Raw genomic sequence first — 23,154 nt, 5'->3', positions numbered from 1 at the left:
TAAAATACGTTCCTTCAAGGAAACGGTTTCTTTGAGAAGTATGTTTCCACATGCTGTTGTAGACAATAATGTTTTTAAAAAGCCAAGTACATTTGTGCCGAAGTCTCACCCCATGGTAGAGACGTTTATTTCTGTATGTGAAAAACAGTTTAGAGAAGTTTTTAAAAATGAATGGAAACCAGCATTTTATAATTTGAAAGCAGAATTCAATTGAGATTAGACCAGCAGATAAGGGGGGAGGGATTATAGTGATGGATAAAGGAGTTTATATACAACAAATGGAGAAATTGTTAAATGACAACATTACATACTTACATATTTCTAAGCAGTTAGTTAAAGGAATGACAGATAAAGTGTAATTTTTTATCTTTGATATGTTAATGACTAATATGATATCATAGAGTTTATTTAGATATTTTAGTATAGAATTTCCTTTGGTTCCTGACCTATATGGTCTCCTTAAAATACATAAACACCCAGCGTGCCCCCCAATGAGACCTATTGTCTCTAGCAAAGGGTGAGCAACTGAACCACTGCCCATTTTCTTGGAAAAGAACTTACCAATAATAGAGGCTAGTGAGACAGTATTGACAGACACAAAGTCCTTTTTACATGACCTGTGTGTTAAAGTTTCTGGACAAAAAGGTGACTATTTCTTAGTAATGTTAGATATGCAATCTCTCTTTAGGCTGATGCCTAATGAGTGGGGAATAGAATGTATAAGGGAATTCTTAAATGAGAGACAAGTATATAGCCAAGACAATGTTAATTTAATATGTACCCTGCTAGAGATTATTCTAGAGAATAATTTTCTTGTTTAAAGAATTTTTTCTCCAGAAAGTGGGAGTAGCTATGGGCATAGCCTATGCCAATAGCTATTCCAACTTGGCGCTAGCACAATGGGACAGAACAAGTTTTGTGGATGACATATTCCTTCTTTGGAAGGGTTCATTAGAAGTATTTAGTCAATTTGTAGAGTATTTACATACCACTACTTTATTTTTGAAATTTACACATAAGTGTTCTTTTGAACAAATAGATTTTTTTAGATGTAACTGAAAACGTCAGAATTAGGAAGAATGGAGACCAACCTCTACAGGAAACAGAGTAGGAGGAACTGTCTGCTACATAAAAATAGCATACATCCTAGACACGTTACTAGGAATGTTATGAAAGGACAGTTCCTCAGAATAATGAGATTACATAATAAAGAAATACAACTAAGTGAAGCTGAGAAATCTCTGAAAAGGGAGTTTTTAAGTCGAGGCTACTCAGAGAGGGAAATAGACACTTGTGTTGACAGTTTACAAAAAGAAAGGAAAGGAAAAGGGACACCATATTTTTCAGAACAAGCCCCAGATAATAGTGATCAACATGTTTTAAATATTGATAATAATATTAGGGTTCCACTCCCCTACGCTAGTGATATAAATATTTTCTGTGACATTATGAAAATCAAAAAAGAATTGAAATATTTTAACATCTATAGAGGAACTTAAGGGTGTGATAGATGAGAGACCCCATTTTTGTTTAAGAATAATATGTTTCTAAAGAGACAATTATGCTACAGGTCACAGAGGGTACAACGGATTAATGTATCATAGAGGCAGGGTACCTATATATGTAGAAGCTGTACAGCTTGTAAACATAGATACACTTGGGCTAATTTTGTATATCCACAGCTAAATTTTAAGATAGAAGGTGATTTTTATGCAGACTGCAAAACCAGAAATCTTGTGTACTTTAGTTTCTGTCAGACCTGTTATGATTTTTATATTGGCAAGACAAAGCATTCCTTGAAGCAACGTATTTTAGAACACATCAGAGATATCAGGAATAGTAAAGATAGTAGTGCCTTAGCACATGTTAAAAAGGAAGGGGTACAACATGAATATAGACTCTTTGTACTAGAACTGATAGAGGAAGGGATCAGAGGTGGTGATCTGAGGAATAAGACAGAGACAACAGAGCAGAAGTGGATTTTATACTTCAATGCAAATAGACCACCGGGTATTAATGGGTCTATATCATGATATCGAACATTAATTTATTCGAATACATAAACATCGACACCAGAATGCCGAACGTCAAAATAGTCGATAGATGGAAATCTTGAAAATCAAAAGAACGAAATGTTATAGTTGGCCAAACGATGTATAATGACATTAGACGTCATCAGTACATTCCGTTCTAATTAAAAAGTATATTTCTAAGTTTTAGAAAATAAAATCATGTTTAGTACAAATACAAACACATATAATAATAATACTATACCGCAGAAGTAAGAAAATAAATTCCCATTTTGTTTTCTATATCCTACAATTTTGTACAAATAAAACATTGAACATGTCATATGTGTGCATTCAACTATGTGTCATTTACCAAAATGGCTAGCACTTTGCCTATAGCTCCTGGCAATCTAGGTAATTGCTATCATACATCTCAGAAAAATAAGGACATGTTGCATATAGATGGTTATTTATACACTTAGAAAATACAATGAAGGATAGACGATATTGGTGCTGCAAGTTTAAACAATCATTTAAATGCAAAGGTGGAACAATCACTATGAGGCAAGTTGTTGTGTCTTTCGGCTTTTCCCGGTTAGGGGTCGCCACAGCAGAACTCCGGTCTGCTAATGATTGGCAGTAGATTTTTACATGCCAAGTTGCCAGCCCTGACACACAACCTTCAACGAAGGTATGCCCATTCACGCATGTCTCAACACAGAAGACGCTCTAGCTGAGAATCGAACAGGACAACGTCTTACTGTGAGGCGACAACGCTACTGAAGCACCACCACCGCAGTCTGTAATCACTATGAGGCAAGTAGATGGGGAAATTCTTTTAAAGTCAATTTTGCATGTTCACCCATCGGATGCTAGTGAAGTAGAATATTATGTAGCTTGTTACCAACTGAAGGAAACAGCTTGCCTATCTAGAAGTATACCAGCATTAGTAGTGGATGACATTGCTGCCTGCACGTCAGTAGAAAGTACTTTAAGTTTGCCTTCTAGATAATCTATGTTGCAGTAAGTAAACTGTGTACGATGTACAAAGATACTTTCTTACTGCATTGCTTCAACACCTTTAAACAAAGTGAATGCTACTGAATGTGTTCTGAAAGAAGGTTGTTTCATACAGAAACGTAAGGTAGACTTAAATAATAATATGCATGTCTTAGTTTTCACTACTAAGGAAAACTTGCAGGATTTGTGTTCATCTACAATTTGGTTTATGGATGGTGGATATTTAACAAAAGGTCACCTGAGATAATACTAAAAGTTTGCCACTAGTCTACTGTTTAATGTCAAAAAAGTCATACAAATCGTACAACTACTTATGGGAATGTCTCTATGAGCTCTTGTCATCTGTTGATCTAGTGGCTAAGGTAGAATACATTCTGTGTGACTTTGAGATGGCAGCAATTAAAAGTGTAAGACATAACTTCCATAAGGTAACTTCTAAAGGATGTCTGTTTCACTTTTCACAAGCTGTCTGGCAAAAAGTACAATCTCTTGGATTGTCTACATTGTATAGGAGGTCTATACAATTTCAGCTGGCCGTAAAGCTTATAGCTTTGTATTTTGTGCAGGAAGATGAGGTAGTTAGCACATTCAACACTATTTCTGAAACATTTCCTGTTGAAGGGAAAGAGTTGCTGTCATACTTTGCAGAAGTGTATGTTTTAGGACATGTCCGTAAGCAGCAAATAAGGTCAGCACACGTTTCATGATTTCCACCAATGTTTCCCATTTAGTTTTGGAATGTTTCCTGCTTGTCACTTCCACGTACTCAAAACTATAGACAAGAAATCCCCAAAGCAATGAGAAGTTCCAAGTAAATAACAACGAAATCCAACAAAGTCCCCAGTAGAAGGCAAACGCAGGTAAAGTATAAACAAATCACACTGAGATGACTCCAAAAATAACAGAAGTTTAATAAACTGACGTGAGTACTTTCGCAGTGATAAACACTCTTTCATCAGACATTCAAATAAAACCGTCCATTTATATAAAAAAAGCAAAAACTCCTCACCTATCATAATTGCTAAAATTCCCTCCAAAAACATTAATTAAAACATAACAAATTGAGGCATACAACATTAAAGGACCAAGCATCCATAAACACAGAATGTGCAATAAAAGCATCTCTGTCATGATGTAAAGTAAACAGATATATATAAATACATCACTAAACATATCATGATGAGTCATAAAATGGTATATACACACCACATACACATAAAAAAACATATAAAAATATAGTTAAAATTAATAAACTTATTTTAATTTTCTAGATCTTAACACAGGTTTAAGAGGGACCCTATCATTCAAACCAAGACCTCTTTGTGACCCTAGCCTTAGGATCCATTGCAATTCAATCTCTTCTGTTTTATTTATATCATCTGCCATCCTGATATTTGGCCCCACCACATGTAGGACCTGAAAAACAAATGTATGTTGGGTACCCACCTGAATATTATGTTTAGACAAGGCACTACACTCCAAACCCCTCCTAGTACAATATAAGTGATCTCTCATCCTCTCTTTTAAACGTTGGTTTGTTTTTCCGACACAGAACGTAAAGCAGATGATACAATGTGCTACATAAACCAGATTCATGGTATTACAGTCCGCCTTGGTCCGTAACTGCCACAGCCGACCAGTGCCAGGCTGCTTAAAATATCTAGACTCATCCACATATTCACAATATGCACAGGCACCACATCTCAGAGTGCCACCCCACTCAGAACTGATGTTATTTAACATCCTAGGGTAGCACAACTGCTGCTTCAGATTCTTTTTATTCCTATATATAAACCTCAGTTCAGAGCCTACCAGTTCTGATATTTTGTCATCCACCTGTAAAATGGACCAATTTTTACGAAAGATGTTCTTAATTATATCCACGTCTTGCGTGTAAGAAAGCACCACTGGAGTCTCATAAGGTTCGGTATCATGAACAATAGGTACTGACACCCTATCAGAAAAGTCGGGACTAGCCCATCCTTTTCTTTCATTCAGCACCTTCTGTCTAGCCTTGGCAATTTCCCTCTGACTATACCCTCTAGCTTCAAATGCATTACTGAGAGAGTCTAACTCAACTTGAAAATCATTCTCAACACAGGATAGTCGAGATATTCTCATTGCCTGTCCTGTTACTACATTGGAAAACACTTGTGAGGGATGCATACTGCCCCTATGAAGGAAGGTTGGATGATAGCAGTCCTTCCTAGTGCATCAACTCCCCTTCTTCTTAAAAACAGTGACATCCAAATAGTTGATAGTCTTCTTGCTGCTGAGAGTCCCCTCTCCGGCGTCTAACTACTGAATGTAAGTCCCTAGTGGAGCGTTCCCTGTGGTTCACCTGCCCATTGTAAGAAACCCTCCTTGTGGACCTCAAACTGATGGCCTCCTCCATCTTGGCTGCCTGTCCTGCAGACATATCTAGTCTAAAAGACTAATTAACGTCCATAGTGGAGCTTTCCCTGTGATTCACCTGGCCATTGTAAGAAACCCTCCTTGTGGACCTCAGACTGATGCCCTCCTCCATCTTGGCTGCCTGTCCTGCAGACATATCTAGTCTAAAAGACTAATTAAGTATGTGTCCTAGCAAGTGACTATTTATTTGCTTATTGCTATTTTTGTCAAATCGTCATTCTTCATTGTACAATGCTTGCCTATATTAAGTGCAGCATCTTGTATTAACTAAACTCAGTAGCCCATACACTAAGAAGACGCCAGCAACCCTAACCTTTTTTCTTCCCCATTTTTCCTTACTCCTCAATCTGCATTTTTCAGTGTCTTTTTCCTTCCTATATCCCACCTTTTCCCTGGGACTAGCTGCTATACTCTCTCCCAATCACTGCCACTGTTACTGTCCTGATCTTCTCCTGTCTGCAATTTCCCCTCTTCAACTCTATAGCTACTCTCTTCATTTCAACTTACTGTTGTACTGCACAGGTAATTCATTTTATAGTCACCTACCTGTACAGCCTACACCTAGCACTCTTCTCCTTCTACTCGCTCCTGCAACATCTCACCTTTTTCTTTTTCTACATCTACTCCTTTTTCTGTACCCCTCTAGCTTCCCCCCTAACTAGTTTAACTTTCTCTCTTACTTACTGATTGTTTCCTGTGGGCTAGGTCTGCTCAGAGTGTGTGCCCCGCTCCGTTTGGCTCACTCTGCTCCCCTACCCTGCCCCCAATTCCCACCTGCCCCCACTACCTCTACTTTTATTCTAACCCCTAATCACCTGACCACTAGTCTAACACCTAATTGTCTAATCTCTAGCCCAACCCACTCTTCTCCTACACCGTTGTCAGAAATTGGAACTCTCTACCCCATTCCCTGTTCACTGCCCCCTCCATCTCTATATTCAAAAACTCCCTCAAATCACATCTCCTTAGTACCTGGTTATGTCCCTGTATCACATAACCTTACCCATACTGCTATTAATTCCCCAAATTGCTCTCTGATCACCTGCATGCTTGTTCATTTGAAATGTTGAACTTTTAACTGTAGAATTTACTTAATATATTTTCTTCTCTTACCAATGTATAACTGACATTGTCATTTTAGTTATTTTCTATACCATCATTTATTTGGAGTGTTTTTAGTTATTTCTTGTTATATTACTATGTTCACCATATATGTTGTAACTTGTTTACTACATCTTATTTGTGTATTATACTTTTGTACAACTAGATGCCGGAGCTTTTCTCCCTGGGCCTTCGCTGAAAATGGACCTAGTCCAGTCAGAGTTTCCCGGTTAACAAATGCAAAATAAATACAAAAATAAATAAAGCACAGACTTACACACAGTAAATCTTAGAAAATTACTAGTCTCATTAAGATCATTAAAAAATTACATCAGTTCATATTCAGTACCATGCCAACCAACAAAGAGATAATCGAAAAATTGTTGATAAAACATGATGTTGGATTCCCTCCCTTTCAAAATGTGCTGTTGCTCCCACTCAATCATGACAAGATTGGCATACGAGTTGGCACAACTCGTGCCCATCGCCACAACTGAAATTTGCCAATAACATTTCTTTTCAAATATAAACACATTGTTGCCCAACACTAACTCGAGCAACATACATAAAAGATCTACATGACTTATAGAGAATTTACCAGATCTGAGCAAAATTTGTTTAACCATACAAATACCCTCCTGATTCGGAATACAGGTAAAGACAGAAAACATCAAGGGTCACCAATATATCTAAATTTGGTATTGTGCTGCCAGTAGTGGCCTTATATAAATCACATAGGAATTGTTCAGTGTCTTTAAGAACCATAGGAAAATCCTTAAGTACTTCCCTCAATTGCGAGTCCAAAAAGATGGAGATTGGTTTGGTAGCCCAACCACCACCAGCTCCAATCGGTCTGAATGGAGGATGTATAGGGTCCTTATGTATCTTAGGCAGGCCGTGAAGTTGGGGTATTAGGGGCGCATCAACTTCACAGTATTCAAACAATTCCTGTGTCTTCAGGCCCATACATAAACATTAATTTAAAGAATTCAAAATATTAGTGTGCATACCTGAAACGCACTTACATAAATACTACTGTAGGTAGTTACATCCTGCAACATATTTGAAATAGTTGCATAATAGTAATCTGCATCTAGCACAACCACAGGGCCACCCCTGTCTACTGGGTGAATGACAGTAACTCTGTTCGGTTGTAAATCCCTGAGTGCCTGTTGCTCAGCTCTAGTTAGATTGCTGTCATATTTACCTATACTCATTGTGTCAAACTTACTATATACACCCTTCTCACAGGCTTGTAGAAGAACTTCCACACTATGAGGTAAAATAGGTATAAATACACTGGGCTTACGAAACATAGATTTAGAAGACATCATTTCATTACCAAACATTGTTCTTAGAGCTACATTGCGTACAAACAATCGCAATTCAATCAAACATTCACTTAGGTCAGTTTTAATTGAAGGTTTAAAACCTAGGCCCCTCATTAATAAAGAGCGTTCAGCGGGTTTCAGTACATACTGTGAGGCATTCTATATCAATCCATTTGATTCAGACCCCACATCTTCTTGAGAGTCCAAGTCTGGTCAGTGCCTGGTGGATCTTTCCTTTCCTGTCCGCCCCTCAAGCTTTCGTGGCCCACCGACCCTGCTCTGTGATGGCGACATGGTAGGGGGAGCATAGGAAAAACCTGGTCTTTAACTGTAGAAATAATCTTATGCCATACTACTGGTCTCTCTCTCTATAAGTTAAGTAGATTTTTTATGTATGTTGCTCGAGTTAGTATTGGACAACAATGTGTTTATATCTGAAAATAAATTTTATTGGCAAATTTCAGATGTGGTGATGGGCACGAGTTGCGCCAACTTGTACGCCAATCTTGTCGTGGTTGAGTGGGAGCAACAGTACATATTGAAAGGGAGGGAATCCAACATCATGTTTTATTGACGATTTGTCGATGATCTCTTTGTTGGTTGGCATGGTACTGAATATGAGCTGATGGAATTTTTTAATGATCTTAATGAGACTAGTAATTTTCTAAGATTTACTGTGTGTAAGTCTGTGCAATCTATTAACTATCTGGATGTCACTGTTTTTAAGAAGAAGGGGAGTTGGTGCACTAGGAAGGACTGCTATTGTCCAACCTTCCTTCATAAGGGCAGTATGCATCCCTCACAGGTGTTTTTCAATGTAGTAACAGGACAGGCAATGAGAATATCTTGACTGTCCTGTGTTGAGAATGATTTTCAAGTTGAGTTAGACTCCCTCAGTAATGCATTTGAAGCTAGAGGGTATAGTCAGAGGGAAATTGTCAAGGCTAGACAGAAAGTGCTGAATGAAAGAAAAGGATGGGCTAGTCCCTACTTTTCTGATAGGGTGTCAGTACCTACTGTACATGATACCAGACCTATGAGACTCCAGTGGTGCTTTCTTACACGCAAGACGTGGATATAATTAAGAACATCTTTCGTAAAAATTGGTCCATTTTACAGGTGGATGACAAAATATCAGAACTGGTAGGCTCTGAACTGAGGTTTATATATAGGAATAAAAAGAATCTGAAGCAGCAGTTGTGCTACCCTAGGATGTTAAATAACATCAGTTCTGAGTGGGGTGGCACTCGGAGATGTGGTGCCTGTGCATATTGTGAATATGTGGATGAGTCTAGATATTTTAAGCAGCCTGGCACTGGTTGGCTGTGGCAGTTACGGACCAAGGCGGACTGCAATACCATGAATCTGGTTTATGTAGCACACTGTATCATCTGCTTTAAGTTGTATATCAGAAAAACAAACTGACGTTTAAAAGAGAGGATGAAAGATCACTTATATTGTACTAGGAGGGGTTTGGAGTGTAGTGCCTTGTCTAAACATATTATTTAGGCAGGTACCAACATACATTTGTTTTTCATATCCTACATGTGGTGGGGCCAAATATCAGGATGGCAGATGATATAAATAAAACAGAAGAGATTGAATTGCAATGGATCTTAAGGCTAGGGTCACAAAGTGGTCTTGGTTTGAATGACAGTGTCCCTCTCAAGCCTGTGTTAAGATCTAGAAAATTAAAATACGTTTATTAATTTTTACTATATTTTTTATATGGTTGTATTATGTGCATATACCATTTTATGACTCATCATGATATGTTTAGTGATGCATTTATATATATATATATATATATATATATATATATATATATATATATATATATATATATATATATATATATATATATATACACACATCATGACAGAGATGCTTTTATTGCACATTCTGTGTTTATGGATGCTTGCTCCTTTAATGTTGTATGCCTCAATTTGCTATGATTTAATTAATGTTTTTGGAGGTAATTTTAGCAATTATGATAGGCTAGGAGTTTTTGCTTTTTTATATATAAATAGATGGTTTTAGTTTAATGTTGTCTGATGAAGCAGTGTTCATCACTGCAAAAGCGCTCATGTCAAGTTTATTAAACTTCTGTTAATTTTCAGAGTCATCTCAGTGTGATTTGTTTATACTTCACCTGCATTTGCCTTCTACTGGGGACTTTGTTGGTACTCAAAACTATGTTGAAGGCTGGCATAGACACGTAAGATGTCTTCTGGGTAGGCGTATCTCAGATATTCCAGCTGTTCTTAATGTTTTGGTACATGAGCAAAATAGGGTGAATGAGTTAAGGTTGCAGTTGTTGTCAGGTTGTCCACCTTCACTTAAGAAACGAAAAACTATTGAAAGGCAGCTTTGTATGCAACTGGTTCTGCAGAAAAGGAATGATTACTCTAGTAATGATTTTGTGCGAGCAATAGCTATGCATTTGAAAGTGTTATATAACACAAAGATCAGAATGCACCACACAACACTAGACCTTTAGTTTGCGTTCAGTGTTCTTTATTTATTTAGGCATATATGTGGAACTGCAATATACACTTCTCTTTATATATGTAATGCATGGGTGAGTAATAGGGTGTTCATGTTTGTTTAATTATTCACTAGACACTAGGAGGCGAAGCTGGCCAACTATGGCAATTCAATATTATGATTTTCTGCATTTTCACATCGAGCAAGTTGCCGTTCGATATTGTGGTGTCGACGTTTATGTTTTTGAGCAAATTAATGTTCGATATCATGATATAGATCTGTATTAATGACATGGTATCATTAAAACCTTTTTTACATGCATGACCACTTAAACGTTGATGTGTTTATGTATTACCTAAGTGTGAATTTAAATGTATTTTTTATGGGTCAGTTATTTTCTGGAGTCTATTTATACTGTAATTAAGGTAGGATATGTATTTATATTTACATATTAGTGTAAGTATAAGTTTAAGCTATATGCAGACTATCTTATGAACTTTTTATATATGTTTTTATTACATGATTTATGCCACTGGTAGAAGGTAAAAATGAGTAAGATGATTGGTTGATTGATAGTTTAAGTAGAGTTTGTACTAAATTAAATACAGTCTGAAAAAGCGATTTGAAGATTGCGAAAGCGCTTAATCTGTTTTTCTTTTATTAAAGTGTTTTATTTATAACTGTGTTGGCTCGGCATTGTGTTTTTGTTTGCATTAATTGTTCATATATACTTGGAGCTGAACTTTATCCAGTCAACTGTGTTCTTTCTTGTTAACGTGAGAAATTTATTTGGTCTCCGGGGAACAGGCTCCACAGAATCTGGAGACTCCCATGCCTTTCAACAAACTAAATCCATAAGTTCATCGAAAGGTGGAGATACCCATGTGGTGGAAGGATAGACCCGAAAGCCTTCAGCCAGATTCAGACAGACTCCTCATCAGAAGGGCTGATGGGCTTCCAGCCACCTCTTTGCTTAAGAATTTCTTGGATGTCTGCAAAGGAGACATCCTCAGAGGGCAACTGTGGGGACCCTTCTGACTCATCGAGGTCTGTGTCAGATGTGATCGACTCCTCTGGGGAGTCCAGATGCTTTCTCTTGCATAATCTCTTGCGAGGGACCTCATCAGAAGGGCATTCTGGAGAGGTTTCGGAAGAGAGGGGTTCACCCACTGGGACATCCTTAGGCCTTGGGTCTCCATGTCTGTGTGGAAGCGATTGTGCTGAGACGGACACTGCTGCCTTTGGTGGAGGAATGACTGGATCTGAGAGTGAGGCTGCCCATGGGGACAGTGCTCACCTCATTGCTTCAAAAGCCCCCCCACCCATGATCCGAAGAAGCTCCCGGTACCGAAGAACTAGAAGGTTTCCCTGGCACCAAGGGGTTTGGCTCCAAAGCTAATATAGGAGCCGAGCTCACCTATGTCAAGGCACCGAGAGGCAAGTTTGGATCTGACAACTGTCTGATCCGACTGTCTTCCACGGACCCGACTGGAGAGCGTCAGCTCCTAGACTCCTCGAGCTCCGAAGGCACTGAGGAAGTCGGAACAGTTACGAACAATGAATACTAGTAAACTGAAAAAACACCAACGAACTGAAAACAATGGCTCCTGCTATATAAACAATTCAGTCGAACTGAAACGAGCACTCTAAGGCACAATAGATGTCCACAAGTTGCAAGTCAACAAAGAAACAATTTTAAAAAGAAAAAATGTTATTACCAAATGTAAAGTTAAGCGCTTTTCATCCCACAGGTTGTGGGACTTCTTCAGACAAGCAGAGCAATAAAGGAACAAAGTTTAAAAAGTATTTTTGGCACCAAAATACAAACGCCGTTGCTAGGCAACTATAACCATTATACAATGGTTTAAAACAATTTAAAAACAAGTAGTGAAGATGTACTTCCATTTTGAAATTGTGTATGACATGTATAACATTCAAAGGGGGCCCAATAATGAAACAATGTTAGCGCTAATCAAATCGCCCAGTTTCATTAACTTGTAATTAAATAAAGCAATGCTATAGTATAAAATGCTTTTGACATATGTTGCATTGTGATCTTTCCTGTGAGTTGCTTAAGGTCACCTATTGATTCAAATGAATCAGACCATTACATATTATTTAATAATGGCTCACAAAAAATTAAATGTTACTAGCGATCGCACCGGATACATGATGTATCATGTACTTGTAGATTGCTGCAATACATTGTGTGCAATACTGTGAAATAATATTCATAAATATAACATTGCGATCTTGCATAAAAGCTAAAGATCGCTAAAAATCACATAATTATTCAGACTGTGTAAATACAATATATGCACACCAAAAATGTAAAATAGTTGTAACAAGTTTAACATTGCAATCTTACTTATGAATTAGTGTTCGCTAAAAGTCACCCGATTATTCGAGCGAACGAAGAATGGTATTGTTTAATTGGTCAATAATGGATATGAACACATATCCCAGAATAAGAATTTCATTTGTTCCCTTTATCCCATTTTGAAGTTAAGGAGTTTGCGTCATTAAACATACATATTAAAATTAATTGATTCATATTTATTGATACTTAGTTATTACATTTGCTTCTAGATAATATATTATAATACACTTACTACAGTTAATAATTTTTTGTTGACATATTTTAAAACATTTTTAAATATTTTTTATCTGTTGCGTACACATTTTTGTATGAGTAGTGCAAATAAGTAGTACGGTACCTTGTGTCCATTGTATATCATTTATTATAATGCTTGGCAATCTTTATTTGGGTGTAGGAATAATCATTTATAGTATTTACTTATTAGTATACATATAATGAAACAAAACAGTAAATGCAATAAATTCTTATTCTGGGATATGTGTTCACATCCGTTATTGACCAATTAAACAATACCCTTCTTCGTTCGCTCGAATAATCGGGTGACTTTTAGCGAACACTAATTCATGAGTAAGATTGCAATGTTAAACTTGTTACAACTATTTTACATTATTGGCGTGCATGTATTGTATTTACACAGTCTGAATAATTATGTGATTTTTAGCTATCTTTAGCTTTTATGCAAGATCGCAATGTTATATTTATGACTATTATTTCACAGTATTGCACACAATGTATTGCAGCAAACTACTAGTACATGATACATCATGTATCCGGTGCGATCGCTAGTAACATTTAATTTTTTGTGAGCCATTATTAAATAATATGTAATGGTCCGATTCATTTGAATCAATAGGTGACCTTAAGCAACTCACAGGAAAGATAGCAATGCAACATATGTCAAAAGCATTTTATACTATAGCATTGCTTTATTTAATTACAAGTTAATGAAACTGAGTGATTTGATTAGCGCTAACATTGTTTCATTATTGGGCCTCCTTTGAATATTATACATGTCATACACAATTTCAAACAGGAAGTATATCTTCACTACTTGTTTTTAAATTGTTTTAAACCATTGTATAATGGTTATAGTTGCCTAGCAACGGCGTTTGTATTTTGTCACCAAAAATACTTTTTAAACTTTGTTCCTTTATTGCTCTGCTTGTCTGAAGAAGTCCCACAACCTGTGGGATGAAAAGTACTTAACTTTACGTTTGGTAATAAAATTTTTTCTTTTTAAAATTGTTTCTACGTTGACTTGCAACTTGTGGACACCTATTGTGCCTTAGAGTGCTCGTTTCAGTTCGACTGAATTGTTTATATAGTAGGAGCCATTGTTTTCAAGTCGGAGCAGTTGTTGGAGCCGAAGATCCTGGAACAGGTCTCGGCTCCGACAGTTTCACTATGATCAGCTCCATGCATTCCAGCTCCGAAGCCCAGAGGCGGGTCGAGGAGGAGTCAGTGATGATGGGGTAGGTCTACTTGGTTCCGAAAGCCTCTGGGTCAGCTCTGACAATAATTTGTCTAGTGCTGGTGTACTTCAAAGCCTCTGCACAACACGATCCAAATCATCTTCTGACAAACTCCTGGAGGATCGAGAAGAGGAAGCAGGAGATCTTGACCTTTGTAATATTGGAGATCTTAAAGTCAGAGAAACCAGCTCCAGGACAGGGGATCGACTCCAAGTCTGCAATACCAATGGCTCTGAAACAGAAGGAGCCGAGGTAGATGTTTTTTCGGATCTGACAGATTTTGCATCCAATGAAGACATTTTTGGCACTTTATCCGTTCGATTCTCAGTTAGAGTGTCTTCTGTGTAGCGACATGCGTGAATGGGCGTTCCTTCGTTGAAGGTTGTGCGTTAGGCTCGGCAAGCCAGTACGTAAAAATCTACTGCCAATCATTAGCGGACCGGAGTTACGCTGTGGCGACCCCTAACCGGGAAAAGCCGAAAGACACAAACAAACAAATTAGTAGGTCCAGAGTGATCTGGTGAAGATGAAAATCTTTTACTTGATTTTCCAGATTTTGAAGGAGGGGAAGGGGTTTGCTTTGATGCACCCTGACCTTCTCCTAAGGCTTCTGAAAAGGAACTCTTCAACAATCCCCTCAGTATCAGCTTATTTTTCCTTTCAAGGAGAATCCTCGAACTAAATGAGGGTCATATACAGCAAGACTACTGCAAGTACACTGCTCCAAGGCAGTACACACAGTCAGTATGGCTATGAGTCAAAGACATTTTCTGAGAGCAGTTAATTTTTCTTAAACCCAGAGGATTTAGTGTTTTTTAATTGTTTAGACATATTAACCAGGAAAAAATAACACAACTTAACAACACCAGTAATAATTTGAAGGAATAACTCTCTGCTGTCTACAGACTAAAGTGCTCTCTAACTTAAACAAGCTATTTAGATAGGAACAGAAAGAAACAACAGATAACTTTTTTTTTGTTTGTTTAGCAGAACAGAGGGCTTTTTTTCTGTGGGGTGTGCTAACTAAAACGGGCTGAGCCGCTCTCTAACATAAATGAGCTGACTTGGGGGAAAAAGAGTTCAAAACTAGTTCACTGAACAGTAAATAAGCAACACACACAAAAAATATTTCGAATAGAAAGTTTAGTATATGAAAATCTTATAAGCTAAAAGTATTCAAAAAGTTAAACACACACCACATTTGACAGCTCAAGTAAAACGAGACTAAATAACTGTAATTTAAAGCACACACACACACACACACACACACACACACACACACACACACACACACACACACACACACATGCACGCACGTACACACACACAAACCTTAGGCCTTGAGATAAAACGATGACCTCAGAGAAATAGCAAGCAACAGACACAGTCTAATACTGTGACTAACAAAGACAATGCATTAATTAAGATAACTAGTAAAACATTTTTAAATAAGGGAAATACAAGTTTTAAAGGTATAACATAATAATTCAAAGGTAAACGTAGCCAGAGCCAATTGTAAAACACCCAATCTATTTAGCAACAAACCAGATCTGGGGAATTCCCTAGAGCATTAAGGGATAGGGAGTAAGCCACAAGCTAGTTGGAGACCTCAAGCTTTTGTCAATGGCCGAGTCAGTACCGAGGATTGATTCCGAACCAACCAGTACAGAATGAAGGCAAGACAGAACAATATCACATTCCTTATTTCTAAGTACTTTTGGTTCTCCATTTGGCAGATACAGATTCCCAAGGATGCCATTTGGAATAAATTCTGCAAGTGAAGTCTTTCAGCGTGCAGTGGAGCAAAGTTTTTCGGGTTATGCCATAATATTAGATGACTTATTGGTTGGAGGCAATGGTGAAGCACAGCATTACAGAAACTTCAAGAAAGTTCTAGACAGAACACGTGATGTAAGCTTGAAGCTCAATCCTCTGAAGTACAAATTCAAACTTCCAGAAGTGGCCTACATAGGGCATTTGTTTACATGTACAGTCTTGAGACCAGATCAGACCTGATCAAGCAAGCAGCTATTCTTGAGATGTCAGTACAAGATAATGTACAAGCTCTACAGCGTTTCTTGGGTCTATATTATATTATTTCAAGCTTACAAAAGCGAATGATAAATAATCAACCCCATGTAAGCGAAAGCTTACATCGAAACCTCAGAACAGCGATTTATTTTTTCCAAGGGAAAAAAAATCTCTGTTCCAAAAAAAAAAAAAAAAACTTGAAAACATTACATAATGTGGGGGCTGTGCCCCCCACCCCCCTACTTAACTATACCAACTCCGAGATCGCACTACAGTGCCGAAAACAGCAAAGTAATGAAAGCAGCCAAGCAAATGCTTTCCCAGGGAAAGAATTAGCTGAAAAGCTGCTTTGCTATTTTGCCTTTTTGCTCTTTTTGGTTCGATCAAGACATATTTGACAAACTGAGCCTGCGATCTGGTAATAGGAACCCCGTTTCTTAGGCATGGTCAACTATTTAGGCAAGTTTATACCAGACTTCAGTGAGTTGACAGCACCTTTAACTCATTCACTCCAATGGAGCTCAGGAATTTTGCACTCTAACTTCCAGTGGGCTGAACCTAAGTCTTTTGACAGAATTAAATTTCGTCTTCACATTTCACACAAATACTCATATCTCTGGAACCATAGGGATTATGAAAGAAGTTGGCAAACTCTTCAGCACAAACTGTTTTTACAGTGGTAGTATTCTTTAGGTTCCAGGTCTTAAACTGAAATGTATATGTTACAATAAACACAGTAACTATTACATTTGTAATATTTTGTAAACAATTTACAATATCTCGGCAACCACTCAAGTTACACACACACACACACACACACACACACACACACACACACACACACACACACACACACACAGTCAACAGCATTATATTAATCTAGCTGAGAGCTTTCATATGAGGCTAACGAGTTCTATCTGTGTTACTTGATTGTTGAGATATTTAGAAAAATGTGAAAATTATATCTATATAAATTAATATCATAAAAACAAAAGTCAATATCTATTTACCTGCACTAGACAGATGTCAAATATTACTGCAGTTGAGTTTGCAATTGTGTAAGCTTTATGATGAAATATTTTAAAACCTTGTACACAGCATGGTTTTGGAATTATTGATGCAAATATGAACAAGCAATATTTCATGCCTAGAGGCCTCAGTAGGAGTTAACTGCAGATGCACCTGGAGGCATCACTCGGGTGTAATGAGAGCTAACATGCAAACATGTTGCATGGTCATAGTTGGAACAACACCAGAAGGCATTTGAAGACCTCAAGCAGAAAACTGCCACCCCAACTACATTAAATAGAAGTTATGTCCTTACCATAACGTTCCATGTGGAGTGTTCATCTCGCCTTTGTTCTTACACATGGGTTCGGCCGCTTGGCAAAGCTCTGCATCGAGAAGAAGCTCGAGACAAACCTGTCTCCCACAATTCCCCTCTGCCTTTACCTCAGATCTAGTTTGCAACAAACCAGACTCCAACGGGAATGAAACATACAACATACATGCCAAGGCATTGCTGAAAAACAGCCGTAACAACTGAGAGGAACAGAAGCGGGAGAACCAAACCAGACACCTAAACTGAACGTTCTTCCTGAGGGTGGGAGGGTGGGAATGTAAGAACAAAGGCGAGATGAACACTCCACATGGAACGTTATGGTAAGGACATAACTTCTATATGTGAGAGTGTTCAATCTCGCTGTTTGTTCTTACACATGGGTAGCGTCCCTAGCTCCGTGATCCTGAGAAACTCACGGAAGAACGTTCCTGAGCACAGTGGAACCAAAGGTTGCCCTGTCCCTGGAAACCCTATCCACTTTGTAATGAGTAATAAATGTATGTGGTTTAGACCAAGTGGCGGCCGCACAAATAGTGTCCAACGGTAGGTGGGCCACATGAGCCAGGGATGTAGATATTGATCTAGTAGAATGTCCTTTGGGTTTGACGGGTAAGCTCTGCTCAGAAGCAGTATAAACAAAAATAATACAATCGGATAGCCATTTGGAAAGGGTTCGCTTCGTCACTGCCATGCCCTTTCTGCTGTCCGCAAAAGCTATAAAGAGCTGATCTGTTTTTCTGTGATCCTTTGTTCTATCCAAGTAAAATCTGAGTTGTCTATGAACATCCAACTTGTGTAACATATATTTAAACTTATTGGAATGGTTCTTGAATAATGTGGGGAGCTCAATGGACTGATTAATGTTATTGACAGAACAAACTTTAGGAAGAAAGGATGGATTAGTGCGAAGAGATACCCTATCAGAGTGAAAGATCAAATATGGGTGTTTAATGGAAAGAGCTTGAAGTTCTGATACCCGTCTGGCTGATGTGATAGCTACTAGAAAGAGGGTTTTCCATGACAAAAACTTCAAAGAACAGGAAGAGGCTGGTTCAAAGGGTGGTAGCATTAGCTGTGATAATAGGAGGTTCAAATTTCATGGTGTTGTAGGAACCCTGACTGGTGGCCTGATATGGAAAGACCCTTTTAGAAAGGCCTTACAAAGCCTATGAGCCATAATAGGCGCCCCATTTTCTCCCACATGAAAGTTTGAAATGGCAGCCAATTGAACCCTCAAAGTGGCAGGAGAAGCTCCTCGGTGAAATAGTACGGATAGAAACTCCAAGACTTTGTTCAGTGGGGCTATTAAAGGATCCAAATATTGTGTAGTTGCCCAGTGTACAAAACGCTTCCACTTACTAGTGTAAATTTTTGTAGTGGAAGCTTTATGAGAAGCCACTAGAATATTTTGAACCGCAGGGGAAAGAAGATCAGACCTGGCTAAGAAGGGAAGCGGAGCAGCCAAGCTGCTAGTCTGAGGGAAAGAAGCGACGGGTGGGGAGCCCCTGACGAGTGGGTCAGTAGATCCGGCTCCGGGTCCAGGATCCAGGGTTCCCGTATTTGGTGTGCTTGAAGAAAAGGAAAACAAATTTGACAAGGCCAGAATGGGGCAATGAGGATTATTGTCCTCTCCAGGTTGTTGGCTTTCTGTAGAAATTTTGGAATCAGAGGTATAGGAGGGAAGGCATACAGGAGGCCCGGGGGCCAATCGTGAATCAGAGCGTCCCTGGGAGCTTCCCCTGGAGGGGGTAATAGGGCAAAGTAGCTTCTGCATTTGACGTTCATTGGAGACGCAAACAGATCGCAGCAAGGCTGGCCCCACTTGCGAAATATCTTGTCCGCAATTGTTCGTTTGAGGGACCACTCGTGAGGTAACAGGATGGCTCTGCTCAACCTGTCCGCTATGACGTTGGATAACCCCGGGATGTGCGTTGCTATCAGAAAGCGACCCGTGGACTCTGCCTATTGCCAAATTCTCATGGCCTCTCTGCATAGTTGATAAGATTTGGTTCCCCCTTGTTTGTTTATGTACCAGATTGCGGACATGTTGTCCGACTGAACTGCAATGGTCCCTAGAGGTAGAAGGGGAGAAAAGTGTTGCAACGCTAGAAACACTGCCCTCATCTCCAGAACATTGATGTGCAGATTGTACTCTAGATTGGTCCATTCGCCTTGGACTGTCTGTCCCTGAAAGATGCCCCCCCACCCTATCAGGGAAGCGTCCGTGGTCACCGTAGCTGTCGGAGTGGGTAGCACAAATGGTCGCCCGCCGGAGAGATTGCAAGTCTGAAGCCACCAAGACAGGTGCGATTTGCAAATGTTCGTGATGTGAATTTCGTGTGTCAGGGGTAACTGTTGGAACGACCATTGTGCAAATAGCAGCCATTGAAGGACTCTCATGTGCAGTCTTCCCAAGGGTATCGCAATGAGGGAAGCTGCCATGAGACCCAAAACTTTCAGAACCAGTTTTGCCGGGGATTTTTTGGACAACAGGAGAAGAGATATATGATTTTGTAGAGAGGTTATTCTTTCTGGAGGAAGCCTTAGAATCAAGCAACGAGTATCCAATTCTGCTCCTATGAATGAGATATGCTGTGATGGCTGTAATACAGATTTTTCAAAATTTACGGAAATTCCGAGATGAACACAGAGTTCTAGTGTGTAATCCCTGGCCTGAATCAGTCGACGCTCGGTGGTGGCAGAAAGGAGCCAGTCGTCCAGATAGGGAAACACCTGGAATCCTAGGCGTCTCAAGTGAGACGCTACCACTGCCATACATTTGGTGAAGACCCTGGGGGCTGAGGTCAGACCAAAGGGCAGGGCTCGAAACTGAAAGTGACTGGCTCCCAGCCGGAAGCGCAGGTGATCTCTGGACGCCCTGGCCATTTTGATGTGGTAGTACGCGTCCTTTAGATCTATTGAGCACATCCAGTCATCCTTCTGTAAGAATAGAAGGCTCGATTGAAGCGTGACCATCCGGAACTTTTCTTTCTTGACGAAAGTATTGAGCTTGCTTAGGTCCAGAATTGGCCTCCAGTCCCCTGTCTTTTTTGGAACTAAAAAGAACCTTGAGTAAGTTCCGAATCCTCTTTGGTCCGCCAGGACTGGTTGGATGACTCTTTTTTCTAGCAGCTTTGAAATTTCCAGAGCTGCAGGATCTCGCAGATGGGGCGGTACATCTGGGAGTCTTTTCTGCGGTAATGGGGGAAATAGAAATGGAATTCTGTAACCTCTGTTAATAATGCTTTTTACCCATTTGTCTGAGGTAAGACTTTGCCAGGCCTGAGGGTATAAAGCTAAGCGACCCCCGACTGCCTCCAAAGCAGGACAGTCGGGCCTCCATTCAGGAGTGCTGGAAAAGTTTCCCAGGGAGCGTATCCCTGTCACCTTGGTTTTGCGGCCCCCCTCTGCCGCCAGGGCGACGTCTTCCACCTCTGCCCCCCCCTCTGCCTCTGGAGGGGGCATCACCCTGTGTGCCTGGGAAAGAGCCTTGGGGTTTTCGAAACCACATTTTTCCACCTCGTTGCCCTTTGGGGTATGGTCTGGATGGGGTGGAAAAACGGACTCCGACAGCAGACAGAGTCTTTCCCTCTTACTCACACCGGGTAAGGGTCTCCTTTACTTTGGGGCCAAAGAGAGTGGCACTGTCAAATGGGGCGTTAGTAAAGGAAGACTTGAAGGCTTCCGCAAATGAACATAAGCGCATCCAGGATTGCCTACGAAGGGCAATCGCTGAAGTCAAGAGCCCTACTCGACCCTTCGGCTGCATGTGAAATGAGCCTCATGGACGAGTTCGCAATTGATGTAAGGGTATTGAGTTGTGCTGTAACTTTCTCCGAGACAGCAGCATCTGTAGTACCCTGGAGGGTATCTCCCAACTCTTTGATTAGATCCCTCTGTAAACGTGTGAAATGCGTCAAATAGTTCAGCGATCGCATGGAAAAAGCCGCTGAACTAAAAATGCGCTTCCCATACCTGTCCATAGTCCTAGAATCTCTGTTAGGCGGATGGACAGATGAAGAAGATTCAGACATTTCCTTTTTAGTGGCAGCTGCCACCACCATAGCGTCCACTGGCACTCCTTTTGTGAGATATGTCTTGTCTTGAGGGGCCGTAATATATTTATTAGGCTTTCTAGGGACTGGCTCCACCATGTCAGGTGTCTCCCACGCCCTTCGAGCAATTAATTCCATCAACTCATCGAAGGGCGGAGTGACCCAGGAGGAAGAAGGGCGAGCACCGGGGTAGGGCCTGCCAATCACCTCTCTGCTTCAGGATCTCCAGGATGTCTGAAAAGGAGACATCCTCTGAGGGTGATTTCGGGGACCCTTCTGACTCATCTAAGTCAGTGTCCGATGTTAAGGATTCTTGTGGAGAATCTAAGGATTCTTGTGGAGAATCCAAGTGTCTCCTCTTACACAATCTTTTCCTCGGAACTTCCTCGGGAGGGGCATCCGATGAAGCTTCCGAGGAGGAGGGGGCTCCCTCTGGGAGCGGCTGAGACACCGGTGCTCGACGCTTTGAAGTAGCCGTGGGTGCAGAGGAGGATAACGGACCTTTATGGGAAGGAGAAGCTGTCTCTGCTGAAGTGGTTGTCTGTGTCGACAATACCTTCCTCATGAGGTGAAAGGCCCCCGGGTCCCGAGTCGAAGAATCCCTCAGTTCCGAAGAAAGCGGAGGGATCCCCGAGACGGGAACCGAGGGCATCGACCCCGAGGACGGAGCCGAGTCGATCCGTGCCGAGGCACCGAGAGGGAGAGTCGGAACTGAACCGGTCCGACTCTCGGTCCCCGAACCAAGGATAGATCGTCGGCTCCGCGATTCCGGTAATGGATCCGTCGGAGTCAAGGTGAACGGTGCCGACCGAGAAAAAGACGGTTCCGGCACCGAAGGCTCCACGATCATCAGATCAGCCTCTCCCGGCTCCGAAGGCTGAATAGGCCTCGGAGGAGGAACAGATGGAGATAAGGGAAGGCCTTCGGGTCTCGACACCAACTGGGAAGAGACTGAGATGAGTTTGGACAAGGCCGTATTATCCATTAACTTCTGCACCACGCGGTCTACATCGGTGTCGGAGAGGGGTCTAGAAGAACGCGTCGAAGGAATCGAAGACGGAGCCGACCTCAAGAGCACAGGAGGTGGAAGCTCCGTCACCGGTTCCAAGACTCGAGGCTCGGTAACAGACAAAAGTTCAACACTCGGCCCTGAGGTCTGTGGAACCGGTGAGCGAACTTTAAATGAAGAGCTCGGAGCCAATGACATGGGCTCCGACGTCTTTGATTCCTTCGAGGATTTAGATGTCTGGTCCGATGCATCAAGAGCCTCTTGGAATGCAGGCTTCAAAAGGCCTCTATCCATGAGTTTCCTGCGCCTATCTGTCATGACCCTTCCACTGAAAGAATGACAAATGGAGCAGTCTTCTTGCAGATGGAGAGGGCCAAGACAGTAGACGCAGGAACTATGGTTGTCTGTGACAGACATTTTCTGTCCACATTGGCACCGTTTGAAGCCTGACTTCGCTTTCTCAGACATAATAATAATAATAGTCAAATCCAGTAAGACTATA

At 40.4% G+C, this 23,154-nt stretch overlaps 1 long non-coding RNA gene across 1 annotated transcript in view; it reads right to left on the bottom strand.

Moving 5' to 3' along the window:
• LOC122811231 overlaps window positions 1-23,154 on the bottom strand; it is a 1,439,925-nt gene that overhangs the window by 1,080,975 nt on the left and 335,796 nt on the right. The gene's annotated exons all lie outside the window — the stretch shown is intronic.

The sequence above is a fragment of the Protopterus annectens genome, chromosome 9.part0 (genome assembly GCF_019279795.1).
Source record: "Protopterus annectens isolate FY-2018-M chromosome 9.part0, PAN1.0, whole genome shotgun sequence".
Taxonomy (NCBI): domain Eukaryota; kingdom Metazoa; phylum Chordata; order Ceratodontiformes; family Protopteridae; genus Protopterus; species Protopterus annectens.
Note: the sequence above shows the minus strand (reverse complement) of the source record. Positions and strands in the feature narration are given on the sequence as shown.